The sequence below is a fragment of the Anastrepha ludens genome, chromosome 4 (assembly GCF_028408465.1).
Source record: "Anastrepha ludens isolate Willacy chromosome 4, idAnaLude1.1, whole genome shotgun sequence".
NCBI classification, from domain to species: domain Eukaryota; kingdom Metazoa; phylum Arthropoda; class Insecta; order Diptera; family Tephritidae; genus Anastrepha; species Anastrepha ludens.
In genome coordinates, this window is record NC_071500.1 from 72,543,123 (window position 1) to 72,559,183 (window position 16,061).

Sequence of the window (16,061 nt, forward strand, 5' to 3'; positions counted from 1 at the left end):
CTATGCATAGTTTTTTCTAAAAAAAATATCTGCATGAGGAAATTGGTACTGATTGCATTTACTAAAAACCTTAACACATAGGATGAATGGCCAAGTCCAATACCACCTTGATCAAAACATTTCCGGTACAGCCACCCCGTGACGCTTTAAGTCAACTGATTTGTGTTCAGTTCGTTTTTGTTAAGTTGTCACACCTGTGGTTAACATTTCTACCAAAATTTTATAGCCATTGCTTAACATTTGAAAAAGTTAAGCCACCTTGAATAAATCTACCTCTGCACGTTTTCGATTTTTTAAGTTTTAAAAAAGAATTTGAATACGCAAAAACCAGTTTGTATTAAATTTTGTATTAAAAATGGAATAAATGGTGCGAAAACCTTAAAAATGTTGGGACACTGTCTCAGTAATGATGTTCTAAAGAAAACAGCCGTTTACAAGTGGCATGAAGGCTTCAGAAGAGATCGTGAGTGCATCGATGATGACGAACATAGTGGCAGGCCGTCGACATCGAAAACTGATGAACAAAATGAACTAAAAGTTTATCAGTAGCCGCAAATTAACCATAAGAGAGCTGGCAGAGGGTTTGAACATTACTTATGGATCCATTCAGGACAGCGTAGTTAATGATTTGAGTTTGCGCCGTGTTGCTGCAAAGTTTGTCCCAAAGCACGTGAATTTCGCGCAAAAAATGGACGGTGTTGATATCGCCCAAGACATGATTTCCAAAGGCCGAATATTCTCAAACGCATCATAACTGAAGACGAGACGTGATTACGATCGACACGTAATCCAGGCATCAGGCGAATGAGTGGAGAACTCCGAATGAGCCAAGGCTAAAATAATCACGTCGTTTTCACTCACAAAATAAAGCGATGCCCACGGTTTTTACCGATTTTAACGGTATTTTACGCCAGCAATTTTTGCCAGAAGGGTAGACAGTTAATAAGGAAACTCTAGCATAAGTGCGTTGCAGTTGATGGGAAGCACTTTGAAAGGGATATTATCGCTTTTGAGGAATAAACTTGTATTTTGATTTTGTTTTCCGAGAACTTTTTAATTAAAGTGGTCCCGTCAGAGGTCGCAGTGTCCTATGCCCGATAATGATAATAATAATGACACAAAACTGGGATGGGTTAACCAGGACCAATATAGCGCTAGAAGGAGAGTACAAGTTGGAGGCGTTCCTAACCACACAATAAATGTTGTTTAAACTTTAAGTGGATTTAACAATTTACGGTCCGTTGAAAGAACAGTAGTGATACTTAAAATGTAAGATAATGCAGGATAAACAAGATTTATTAATTCTATAAATAAATTCAGTATAAAATTAGTATGGTTCCTGGCTGTGGTGACTGAGAGTGGAGCGCATGGAGCTCGAAAAACACGCACCTGATCGTCGAGATACCAATGCAACCTCAGACAGAGACTGTTTGGTGCGAATTTTTGAGCGGTGACATCATTGACTGCTGGGAACGCCGTTTCGGTTTAACGGTGAAGGCTACAAAGACATGATAAACAAACTTTTGTGGCCGAAAATTGAAGACATGGAATTGGAAGATCTTTGATTTTAGCAGCATGAGGCCTATACCACACAGCCCATGCCACAATCAATCTTTTGAACCTAATGTTCGCTAAATGTGTTATTAGCCCACGGTGCATTATAAATAGGTGTGAAAAGGTTGATGGCATCATGATGCTGTCATGCTTCGGGGTGTTCTCAGCGTGAACTGATTACTACTTTGCCGTGAGATACATAGAAAATTTCACGCATATTTCAGTGCAATGCAATTCGTGTGGATTTCGACAGCCTTTTCACGTGAAACGCAAACATAATGCAAATGCGGAATAATGCAAATTCCATGTTCAATAAGGTAAAATAAAACATCCGACAAATTGAGCAAGCAATCCGCGTTAGAAGGGTGTGTTCAGCTGACTTGGACAATTTAGCCGTCAAACAAGAAAAACAAAATACATGACATTTTTTTTTATACAATCGCTACCATCTTATACCATTTGATCCCAGAGACATAGTTATTTATTTGATTAGAAAATCAGTGCACATTTTATTGTTTTAGTAGAGCCAAATTTGATTATGTTTTGCTCGAAATTTTTTTACAATAAACTGACTGCTTTCCATCATTGCAATCAATCACAAATACACTCACTTGAATTGCGTTGTAATTTTATTACAAGTCTTCTTAACTTATAAAACAAAAGATGGAACAATAAAATTTAATATTAACCCGCTTCCGCCCAGCGTTACAATATGCAACGATGGAGGTGGCACTTAATGTATTTATTCGACTTGTGCATTTGAGCACCGACATTTCAATTTGATCAATAACAAAAATTTATGCATTTCATGTTGGTAATTTGACAGGAAATTGGCATTCTCACTCACAAATGTATGTGAGTATGAGTATGATATACTTAGGTATACAATTTCTAAGCGTTAAGCATTACATATATGTTACACTGGGCGTTTGCAGTTCCTTCGTTTAACATTTATCATCTGTATGCTAGAGTAGTATGTAATAAACAATTGATTGACTCTGATGTGGTGCTGCTCATGCGGGTGGATCAATAAATAAGTAGACGAAAGGATATGCATTACTCTACCGATTTATTGTCCACCCAACACTTACATTTAATATTTCATCAAATATTTGTATTGTTGTGATTTTACTTGGCTACACGAGTCGGTTACAAAATTATTGGCTTGTTTACATGTACACACATACACATTACATTTAACAAATACATACAAATACAAATGTTGTGAATAAAATATTTGTTTTAAATTGTGTTGAGCTCCTTTTCACTGGCTGACTGAGCGAGCTGTGGCAGAGAAGTGTGCAAATCCATTTACATATTCACTATAGTTTATTGTATTGTTGTGAGAGCATTGTGGTAGACGGCTGAGCATTTATTGGGTATTTGAATATACATAAATACATAATACATCTATGCATACGAGTATTACAGCAATGGATGAAGAGGTAGAGAGCCATAGCAACATGTTGTGTCAAAGTATTTGCTGCTCAACATGTTTCAATGCAGTTAGGCACGGTTATGGATATTATGGCACTCAGCAGTGAAATCTCAATGTTAAAAATTGTTACAAATATCGTTGCCATCTTCAATAAAAACCGCTATTTTTAAATGTGTTTTTGTTTTTTGTTTTCTTAAACGGAAAACGGGTTTTGAGTTGTTAACAATTTTTTTGTTTTTGTATATTCAAGTGTTCTTGCTTGTTGTTGAATCGTATGTGACGTGTTTCAATTGTAAAATATTGGTAGAGGAAACGCTTAAAAACAGCCCAGAATAACAGAATAGTAACGCCCAAACTTACTATCGGACACATCGAAGTCGATATATGCGATTGGTGAATTGCACATTTTAACAATTTATATTTTTATAATGTTCATAATATTTGTAAATATAAATATATATACACTATTGACTTTTCATTGCATTTAAAACGTTGAGCGGAAAGAAGGTTGATAAATTTACTTTTTTTTTAATAAGCCTAATTTAAATATGTTGGTGTCAGTTTATCAAAAGTTGGTCGCTGTGGCTGTTATGATAAATAAACCTAGAACAAAAAGCATTGTGCCTGTATTTATTCATCACCCGATACGAAATTTTGGATAGTTTGACCGTTTGAATTACATTTTTCCGCCTTTTCACATTTAATTTAATATCAGCAAAAAACAAAAACAAAGCCCAAGAGCCAAACCAACGAACTCCTATATGTAAAATCGGTCGCGAGCCAAAAATTCGCATATATTTTTGCCAAATATTTTGAAGATATCGCGAAAAAAAGTTTTGGATTCAAGAAAAAAAGGTAGATCATACAAATTTCTATATCTGGAGAATACGTTAACTGATCGAGTGATATATCAAATTACAGGTAATTTAATTTGCTATTTTCCGCTTATGATTCATTTTCATTACAGTTAAACGTTTTTTTTGTTTCTTGTGAGAAAATGTGGCAATTTTCGATTTATATTGATTGGCTTTATATTAAGAGAGGTTGCCTGTTGCAGAGGGTATTGCCAATAACGCAAAAAAAGTCTACAAAAAATGTGATTTCCAATCGGCAAGAAACATCAACTAATGAATAATAGGTCTCAGAGAGATTCACCCAATCATAAAATACCATTTTAGCCTAAAATGCCTCTATTCTCGCTTCACTTACAAAATACTTAGTTTGAGCATAGCGACAGCTGTATTGAAACAACTTCTGTATATAAGGAAGTCATAAAATGATTCTTAACCGAAACTGTTAAACTCCTAAATGAAACTGTGATCCTGCCACCAACTCCTTAACAACCGACCAATAGGAATATAGCACAGAGAGGAACGAAGATCGAAAAACTTGCCATTGAAGAAATTTGCCATCGTTTAGAGTTCAAAATTTATCAAGTTGTAAAAATAAATTCCCCTACATAGCGTCATTGACAATAGATAAGGGGAAAGTTTGTTTTATATATATAAAAAAAGCCTTTATTCACTTGTATGTTTTCGAGCCACCCTGTATAAAATTTGACGATAGCTAAATACAAATGTCCATAGACGTTATGTTGACATGTGTATAGCGCAAGTGTGTGGTTAAATCGCCGAAAATTAGAAAAGTTTGGGTTGTCACCTCTGTCACCAACCGACTCTGTTGCTGAAATAGACGCGACGAGCATTAAATGCTCATTAAATACTTTTCTGCCACCACATAAGCCAACGCGCAAACCAAGCTCAAGTTAGGAACGTATTACGGAAGCTCTGCGCCTTCGATTGGAACAATCCGCTATAGGTGCACTCATTTTTGGAAGCGCTCTTACCGGCAAAAGTTACATCGAACATTTTGGTCACCCAATTGAGGTCACTACACCCGAGATGAACAATAAAATCCACAGTGAGATATTAGACAATTTACGAATGGATGTGCGCACACTACAGACTTATCGCATGAATAAGTAAATTTTGTAAAAATATTTGGATATGATTGCTCACAATTGACAACAATATTGTGAAAAGATCGTAGAAGAAATATGGTGGCCGCTGTAGCCGAATGGTTTGTGTGACTATCGAAACCCCGGACACAAAATTATAGAAAAAATTTTCGGTTGCCCTTCAGTAGGCAATGGCAAACTTCCGTGTGTATTTTTGCCATTAAAAAGGTTCTCATAAAAAGCTATCTGCCATCTGGAGGCGGCATAAAACTGTTGGTCCTTCCATTCAACACACATCACAAATTGAAGCAAGAGCTCGCCCAAAAAACATCGAATAAAGAAGAAGCCTGGATTCATCACAGCACACATAAAATTAAGAAACATTCGATTCAGTGGATTTTTCTGTGATGGTGTGTCTGTCAGCAAAGATGTTTTCTTTAATTAAATCTTGAAGGATTTATTAACCCACTCTCGCCATATCATACCTGTATGAGATGCTATGTGAGGGACAAGTCTATTGATTTTTTGTTGATTTTTTTTTTTGCAAAATAAATAGATACAAATACAATAACCACCGTAGATAAAGGGCACACATTTTGTAACGGATATCTGAGTATTCATAAGAATTATGTTATTATTTTTATTTAAAAAAATATCAAAATTGTTCAATCTTAAAATTCACTTTTAGCCCAGTTTGTATTTTCATTTCGTTTTAAGATTCTAATTTTACAATTTAATATGATGCCACTAGTAACTCATTTAAATTCCATCTAAATTAATAATATTCTCAATTTTCCAGTTAGTAAATGCCTGGATTGCATTTACCTCCCACGAGCGCAGAAGCTGCAAACCCTTAGAAAAATAATCACATTTTTCCACTTTGCTCGCTTCAATTTCATGTCGCTGATGACATTGCGTATACTTTTGTGAAGCCAGCAGTTTTCAATTTCAGAGAAGTTAACATTTTTAGTATAGGGTGCACCAGAAAGGTCGGCAATTTCGAAAATTTAAGGAAGGACGCAGTGTTTATTTGAAAAACCAAGATGCTTTTATTGCAATATAGTAAATCGTGTATTCATTTATGGAACGTAATATCTGATGCACGGCCATGTCGTTGGCCATATTGGAAAATTTTCAAAGACATAGTGGCATCATCAGCGGCGAGTCTAACACCGTCTTTCAGTTCAGGAATTATTTTAGAATTGTTGGCACATACATTTAATACCAAACAAAAAACCCCGAAGAAGGCAACTTCGTCAAATCTCATGACATTGGTCAAATCGCCTTGCCGTAAGATAACGGCACCTCCGGTAAACTCTCTTATTGAGTTTCATTGCGAAAGCTAACGATTTCTCATCTTCTGACTGTCTTTCTTCGGGAAAAAACTGTTTCCCGTAAGCGTTACGTCCATACTGAATCACATGCGATACTTCCGACAATTTCTTACTGTTGTCGGGAAGACACAGAAACGTTACGTAAAAGAGTAGTTTTTAGTTCAATTGGTTTTTTTTCTTTCATTTTCCCCAGATTGTAAAAAATTGCAAATATGTACACCTTTCCGTTGGAGCACTCTACCCCTGGCGCGCAGAAAATGTTCTTCGATAATTTTACTTATTTGAAACTCACTTCCAAACGTCAAAGTGCTGTGCCGGTTGTTGCTGTTTCACTTTTTTCAGGTTTTTTCATAGCAGAAACGTATTCAGAAGTTTGTCATGGCCTGCTGAGGGGATATTAGATAAAACCTTTTCTACCATTTTGTATTTCTTGACTACATTGGGTTTCGAACGCGGTCCCTACGATATGGAAGTGACGCACAACGCCATTCGGCTACAGCAGTTTAATACGATATTAATATTCTAATATTCAATAAATTTGGCGATGGCTTTGATTTTTGTTCGCTCAAATACAAAATTATCTTCTTAATGCACACTAAAAAGTTAAGGATGCGATAGTAGTGTACTTTGTTTTTGTATTATAAAATATAGACTATCTTTCTGATAGCGCTTAAAAGTGTTTCAGATGATATTTCATTATGATAGACGACCAAGCGCTTTGCGAAATGTTTGCATGCAATTATGATGTTCGGAATAAAAGAATTCAAAATAGATGGTCTGAATGGAACACCCTTTACTTGGTGGGTTGTAAGAAAAAGGTAAACAAAATCACATTTACGTACTAAAGTATCACCAACAGTAACGCGGAATCACAACGTGATTGATATTTGTTGTAGGCGTTTTGATAAAACCACGACCACAAGCAGTAAAAAGGGGCAAAACAGGAAAAACTTACAAATTTAATGAAAACATGTATAATTTTTTTGCCGAAGTCAATTTGCTCGGTCAAGGTCTATCATTTGATCAATCATAAATTATACAGAATAGCTTTGGAAAATTATTAACTTATTAAATGTTAATGATAGCAAACCAACTGGTCACTAACGAATACAAGACATGCGAGTGTGACCGACGAAAAATTAAAGACATTTTACTCGCGGATCGTCACGAACGTCACTGGGGAAAAGCAGTCGATATCGAATCGACGCAGAACATTATGCATGATGTCTCGGGGATCAGAACGATTGAAGAGCAGCTTGTGAAAGTTTACAAAGCGGCATTGCTACCGCCAAAAAAATGGGGGCCTGATATTGGTGTATAAATATGACATTGAAACGGTACATCAATCATTAGAATGGCGCTTCTCAGACGAGCCTATCTCCAAAAAATCACGACAAATCGACCCGAAATCGAGGTTTTTCTTTGATTGCCATAGTTTGGTCTACTCCGAATTGATTACACTAAGAAAATAGTAAACAATGAGAGTTACTATTGTATATGTGAGCATACTGACTCGGTTGATGGAAAATATGAGGTGCAAAAAGCCGCCAAAATTGTGTGTTTAGTTCCTCCATATAACGGTTGACTGGCATTTTTCTATGCGGAAGAAACCACCCAAAACCGTTAACAAAAAATATTTAAAAAATCAACGAGATTTTTCAGCAATTTCAAACTTGCGCTTTATTGCACCAAAATTCAGTGGACTATAACTCTGCATACTCGAAATTTGTCTTCGAAATTCTGATTAAAAAGTCTGAACTTTTTACAGAATTCAAGTTTCTTTTATTTGCACGAAGCTTGAAAGTTTGTTTTATGTGAATTTTGTAGAAAAAAGAGCTATTTTCGTGAAACGAATAAATTGCCCAAACTTGTCCATAGATCAGATAGTTTTCTATCTTATCGTGTGCTATCTCAAAAACACTTTGGGCTCAGAACGACAGAAGTAGGGTGCTTAAAGTGCTAGTGATTCTCCACCATTCAATTTCCGAACTCTTAGCGGTCGTCACCGGTCACTAGGTGATCGAAACGCATGCGGAGCAGCTTAGATTTCCGTACGACCCCCATTGCATTAGCTCTGGGGATCCGGGAGAAAATGAGACGATTCAACACATTTTTTTGAAAATGTTCGGGTCTGGCGGCATGGCGCTTGTGGTTCCTTAGTGTGCTTTTCGGGGATAGCCTGCGACAATTCCCCAGTCTAGATCCCGTTTCTGTCCTCCAATACATCAACAGAACTAGACGCCCGTACATGTTTTTACTTCCTTTAAGCTGTGAAAATTTTCGCAGATAGTGGTCTACATTATGGTATCAAAACGGCACTCTAGTGCTACTTGTACTGTACCTGTGGTACTCTTACCATATAAGTTACCTATCCAGCTGTCGATAGGTGTTAAAAGTATAAAACGGTCGTCCCTCGGTAGGCAATTACAAACATTCGTGTGCATTTCTGCATTGAAAAAGCTTCTCATAAAAAACCATCTGCCATTCGGAGGAGGTATAAAACTGGAGGTCGCTCCCTTTGTGGAGCAACATCAAGACACACACCACAAACTGGAGGAAGAGCTCGTTCTAACACCCAACAAGGAGTGTAAGTGGCAATTATATACATATAAACTTCTTGACAACGAGTAAAAGGCAAATAGGTTAATACCGGTAACAGGCAACCATCGAATGTAGTTTGTTCTGCTATGAAACAGCTCCTACAAAAAGCAAAGCATTTGCCGTGCGGAGTCGGCTTAAAACTCTAGGTTCCTTCATTTGTGTACCAATACGAAGACGCACGCCGAGGTGGAGCTCGGCCAAACATCTAGCAGAAGTGTACGCGCCAATTATTTATTTATTTTTTATTTTTCTTTATAGGAACCTCCTCTTTATATACGAGTGCATGTAAATATTAAATAGTCCACTGCAAATTATAAGCACCGTTTTAAATACTCAGTCGATTTCGACCACTAGGTGATACTAAAGGGTTTTACAACAACAGGTGTTATTTTGCATAGGATTGCACTATCGAAAGATGATTGACGATCTTTTATGGCCAGAATTGGATAGTATTGATCTCGACAACGTTGATTTTCAACAAGACGGCGCTACATGGACCACACATGCAACGAAACCATTGATCTTTTACGCGAAAAGCTTCCGGACCGTGTTATCTCTCGAAGAGGTGATCAGAACTGGCCACCGAGATCTTGGGATTTAACACCTTGATACTTTTTTCTTTGGGGCCACGTGTAAGAGAAGGTCTACGCCAACAGCCCAGGGTCGATTCAAAACCTCAAAGATGGAATTCGTGAGCCTATCGAGGACATAGGGCAGCCACTTTGCAATTCGGTTATGGAAAATTTCATGAAAAGGATATTGCCTGATGTTATTTTCCACTATTAACGGCATACCTTCCTCTTTGTAATGAAATAAATATCCGATCATTTATATTAAAATATAGCGTTTTTCGTTGAATATCAAAATAACACCTCTTATTGGAAAACCCTTTAGGTTCTATTAAATTTTTCCCAATTAGTACCAATTGTTGTTTATCAATAGAAAATGTCAAATGTCTGTAAAATTTTCATAACTGGTAAATTCCCAAGCAATGAACCACTTTCTAAATGAATTCAATAAAATTTGGCAGCAACTTGTTTATGGTATTTAAAATATTTTTTTCATATCGAGCCTTTAAAAAATTACTTTGAAAAACACTTTAAGAAAGCTGGGACTCTTTTAATCCACTACTTAAATTTTTAGTTTAGTCAAGTTTTTTAAACTAGTCAAATATACATATGCCTTCTCACAATTTCTATGCAAAGCAGGAGTGGAGAAACTTCACCCTTTTACTAAAAGCCTACTAGAACTCATCAACAAGTCAACCTGAATAATACACCCTTGCACTGCATAGAGTGGTGAACGATGGCTTATCATAATAAAAGCAACATACACAAATTTTGTTAACGACACTCCTGCTAGCACACCCGGAAGTACTTGAAAAGAGGGCAAACCCACAACTTCACTTATATTCGGTGTGAACGTGTGTGTTATAAAAATTAAGTTTACTTACATTAAAAAAAAAAATATGGGAGAGCCTAAAACTGATTATTTGGTGAGAAAATTTGACGATGGTAATAAAATATGTAATTGTATATGATTCTATGGAAAAGAATAATGAATAAATTTAACTTTCGAAAACAAAATTAAAGATAACAGCAAAGATACTGCAATTTACCAAGCAACTTACGTATAGACATTTCAGAGTTACATGTTTTTAGGCGTTCGAACCCCACTTCACAACGTCATAAGTAAAAAGTTGACTGACTCAAACGATTGAGTTGATATTTTATTCACACTTGTATGCTTGCAGTGCATATTTGAATGCTTTCAGCCATTGAACAGCAACGTTCGAATGCAGTATACGTGAGTATGTATGAGTGTATGCACGTACATACATGCAAGCTGTCTGGGTCTATATGCAATTTTAATTGCATGCTTTTAGGTGCAGCAAACTTAAAAAGACTCAGCATATAAAGTATGAAACTGCAGATGCAGGCAAGAGTTTCAACATTACTTACAACATATGTATGTGGATTAAAATGTATGTATGTGTGCATTAAAGGTTAACTCAAATCCCGCAGCAATATAGAGAGTATGTGGATACTTAAGTAGAGGGTGCGTCATTTTAGAATGTAACAAACATACATAGAGATAAGCACGTATTAGCAGTATTGGACAAAGAAGAATTAATACTTTCAATTCAACTTTTAACATATTTAACCAGATTTTAATCAAAACTGCTACTAACTGCTACTAAACAACTCCTGCATTGATCTGAGAGAAAGTTTTTATACTGATTTATTCGATGAAAGCTGTCGAGTTTCCCCCACAGGATGACCTACGAGGGGTATATCAAAGACCATTCTACATTATAGCAACTTTAGTCTCCATCCACCGACCGAAAATCTACACACTAACTTAGATAAAAATCTCAATATTTTTCTTAAGCCTTGTGGGCAGTTCATTCGGTCCATGAGTTTCCGTGATGACTTTTAAATCACGTACTTGAGCTCATGGAGTTGCATTCTATTAATTTTTAATTTTTAATATTTTTTCTATTAAAAAAATATTCACGGGTAAATTCCTTTTTTTGGCAAATAGTTACATACGTCGGTCCTGGTATTTAGCTGATAATCGATAACTTCAACGAACTGTTAACCATCCAATATTTCATCCAATTAAGGTTCATGTTTGGGACTGTTCCTGTTTGGTAGAACCAGCTAATCTTGGTTTTTACAGAGGACAACGATCCCAAGTATCGAATACGAAGGTGTGTAGAGTGGAAACAGGCAAATGAGAATGAAATGTTGGATTGGCCTTCACAGTCGCCTGATGGCAACCCTATAGAAAATGTTTGGGCAAGAGTTAAGTTAAAAAATTCAAAGGAAAACAAATATGAACGCTACAGTTAGAACAGTTATCAAGGCAAATTCCAGAATGATGCACAGTGGAGTTTAAAACCATGCATGCTTAAACAATTCAATGCATTCAATGCGCTTGGCAACACCGAAATAGAACAATACTTGAGCGACTGTGTTCATTCATAAATTCGTTGCGAGCCGCTACGAACAGTCGGCGCCCAGGAGTGTTTGTTGTATGCAATGGCAGAATTAACCACAAACCACGCTTGCAATTTGACAAAAGAAACAAAAATAATATCAACATCACTTATTGCACAAAAAAATCGCACTAGTAAATTTAGCTGATATACATATTAAAACAAATTTCTGATTAAAGCTATTTGTGAACCACTGCGATCCTCACCATGTAGTGAATGACGGTTTGTCATATCGAATGTACAGATAACTGCAGTGAAAAAGAGCCCAATCACAGGAGCTCCTATGCAGAAGATAAAAAAGCAATTAATCGTTTTACTATTTTGTTAATATAATTTCATTGGGAACACTTCAAAAAAAGGCAACTGCATTTCCTTTGGGAAAAATATCAAAATATGAGTTCTTGCTTTAAGTCCAAATTTCTCAAAATTTGTTGATATTGATCAAAAAGTACAAAATGGAAAATATATAAATCGATAAGAGTATTTGTTTCATTCATAAAAGTCTACATTAGTCCACATTACCATTCAGAAGGTTATATTGATTTAGCATTGTAGCTTGGGAAGGGGTGAATTCTTAACAAAAAATTATATTAATAAATTCAATAATATATTATGACTTCTTTTGACTTTACTGCAAAATTGCAACTTATTGTGTGATGCGAATAAAATCGTTTTTTAGTTTACCATGGCATAAACTGTACGAAATACGAACTGTATGAAATTTGGCGGATAGAACGCAAGAATCACTATTATTTAACACGTGGTTGATATGTTTATGTACACGTTTGCATTGATGGTCATTAAAGGTTAAAAAAATCGGGCATGAATGGGTTAATCCTCCGTTCTTTTGCCAACTTTTTACAATTTTACTATTAATTTTGCACTGAAAAAATTGTCATTGCTTCATTGTGTAGTGGCATGGCAACTACGTCTTGGTTGAAATTAAGGAATTAAACTTGTACGAACTCTGCAAAACAACGTGTCCGCATCAAGCTTTTGCTCACAAAATTTAATATTTGATTAATCAGTAATGATTTAGTTATTATCCGGCAATAGTTTAGTTATTAAACAGAATATTGAGCAAGCAATGAAACAAAACTTCCAAATAACTAAAATTTACTGAAAATAAGTAAGGAAGTGCTAAATTCGGGTCGGCCCAAACTTTATGTGTCCGCGTATGTTTTACTAAAATTTCATTTGGGCCGGCTGTTAATTTCTGTAATCAAACAAACTTATACACATTGAGAGTCATAACTGAATGTTATGAATGACGGACGGACGGAAATTTTACCTCAACATAATTTAATTATGGGCATGGTATTTGTCGGATCTCAATAATATTTATTACGTGTACCAAGTATGGACGAGTTTCATGAAGTCTTTATCGAGATACACACACTTACACAAAATTGTGAGTGGCACCGCCAAGTTTCAAAATTTTTCTTTTGCGAGTAATTTCGCTTTTTTATGCCTTATATATCTCATATAAGGACGCAGGAACCTGTTGTGTCAATAGACATAGGTAAACCCGGTTCCACCTTGAAGAAATACTAAATCAGTTCGGGGGTGGAAATCAGCCGAGGAGAAGGAATGTTATAAAGTTAGTGGGAGCAAGCCCGACATGCCATTGGCGCGCCGGCACCTTTGATGATGTTTCAAACATTTTAACTTACACCAAAAAAGAAACTGTCAAAAATCAACGAAAATTTCCAGCGACTTTACACTTTCACTTTGTTGCATGGGCAAAATGAATGAACATTGAATGAGCTATACAACTGCATAACCAGCATTTAAAAAAAAATGTGGACCTACTTGTGTATTTTTTTTTGTTTTTGAAATTTTATACAAAGTTTGAAGCGGTGGGTTATTGTTGTAGAATGCACTATACTTTTACAAAAATTTAATCCAAAAATATAGCCAAAACTTGATAAATCGTCGAGCTCATATTTTTTTGAGCACAGGTCCCATATGTATGTATATCTATTTATATATAATAGATTCTCTTATACTGTTAAACCATAATACCCTTATGCACAAACGCGCGTAAAAGTGTATAGTAATAATGTTTTTTAAGCTCCATGAAAACTATCGATAACTCAGGTGTCAAGAATGGCAAAATGTTTCGACATTTTTGTTCAGTAAGTTTGGTTAGGGCATCAGGACTCGTTTAACGACAGAACAATGCTTCCAAATTATGGAAATTTACTTTAAAAAAAATAAATCTGTTCGCAAAGTTAATATTAATAGTTTAATCATTTTACGTACGGTCTTCACGTTGGCGGTCGGTACTTATTTCATTCGAAATAATAAAGGAGCTGCCGTTATAGTGAATGACGAACGATATTGAGCCATGGCTGTCTAAAATTTTGTTTCCAAAACTTAATTAGCTAAACATCAACGAGATATTTGGTTCAAACAAGACGGCACAATTAGCCATACAGCGTAACTCGTAGCCGCGGCGAATATATGCCGGATAACATATTTAAAAAATAAATGCATTTAAATTATTTATCAGATTATGTTAAACAAATTCGTTCCCACAATATTTCTCTTTTGTATTATCATTTTAAGTTCTCAAGCTATTAAAAATCGCCCTATACTTGTAAAAATAAACTGAATAACCGCACGTGATAGTGTCTTAAATAAAATTTTATTTCATAACCAACCGAAAAATATATTTTTATTTACTTCTTTCATAACCTACTAAGGGAAGCTTTTCAAGTTTATTTCCCGCCAGGCCAAAGCAATTTTTTATACAGGGTGGGCCATATAGCGTTTGCTTTTTGAACCACCTATTTTTTTGAGAATGGTAACACAAAAGACATGTCAAATGTGTTCAAAATTTACTTAAAGGTTTGACATTTACGAAATGGGACGCTATACGCTTGAAAAAAAATTGGGAAATATTGAAAACCTATTTCCAAAGTGTCGAGTCTTCTTCTTCTTCCGCGGTTACAGTAAATGGCGAGCGTTACCGTGACATGCTCAACGAGCTTTCGTTTCCAAAAATTGAAGAGGATGACATGGACGACATTTGGTTTCAACAGGACGGTGCAACTTGTCACACTGCCAAAGTTACACTCGAACTTTTGGCCACCGTTTTTGAATTCCGATATTAACTGGCTGCCTCGGAGCTGTGATTTAAGCCCGTTGAACTATTTTTTGTAGGGAGCCGTTAAGGACAAATGCTATGCGAACCATCCAGAGACGATTGATGCTTTAAAACACGAAATCGAAGTTGTCATTCATGAAATTGGAGCCCAAACAATCGAAAATGTGCTTAAAAATTGGGTTGATCGAATGGCCTCCTGTAAAGCCAGTCGTGGCAGTCGTTTGAACGATATTATTTTTCATTCATAAATGACAATGTTCAATCTTCAAAATAAAAAAAGTTTGAAAAAATATTGATTAGTTTTTATAGCCGATTCAAAAAGCAAATTTTACATTGCCCACCCTACAGGAAAAGAAACTGTGTACTAAACCTTTTTAAATCGAATATAGAAAATATGAAATTTATATTTTAGTAAGCATTTAAAAACACATAATCAGGGTAATTGGATAACAATATAATTTAAATTTTATATTATTGTATTTTAAAGTACTTTGCACAGCACTCTCCGTAGTAATATTTTTTTCCCCGTCTTAAATCTTGGCCTCTTCGATCCGAGCGGATTGTGCCGTGGTTTTTAGTTCCACTGCGAATGATATATTAGCGCGTCTTAGAGGCTTTCTTCCCAAGATATCACAACAATTTTCGCATTACTAATAAATATAACAATAAGTCATAAAAAAATAAAATAGATTTGCCTCCACATACGCAGTGTTGGACCCAGTAAGAAAACCTACCATGCCGCTTGTATGGCGGCACTGGTCTGTTAAGGGTCAAAATATACTCAGCGATATTTTTTATTTTTACTCTAGCAAGTTTTCGGTTATAAAAACACAAACATGTACACCCTTTTCCCCATTTTCTGTATGTAATTCATGCTGGAATCAATAACCCCTCGAACCAGCTGAGAGCACTTCTTCCGATATAATTTTTATTTGTGTACTTTGTACATATTATGTTAGGCTATAAACCCCAAACATATGTACATGCATAAATACGTACGTATGTATGGTATGCCTATTATGGAGTCTAGCTAGCGTTATTTAGAATTTTTTTAACGACACTGT

General features: G+C 35.7%; 1 protein-coding gene across 10 annotated transcripts in view; it reads right to left on the reverse strand.

The window, feature by feature from the left end:
• LOC128859771 (translational regulator orb2-like) overlaps nucleotides 1-16,061 on the reverse strand; it is a 116,652-nt gene that overhangs the window by 43,469 nt on the left and 57,122 nt on the right. The gene's annotated exons all lie outside the window — the stretch shown is intronic.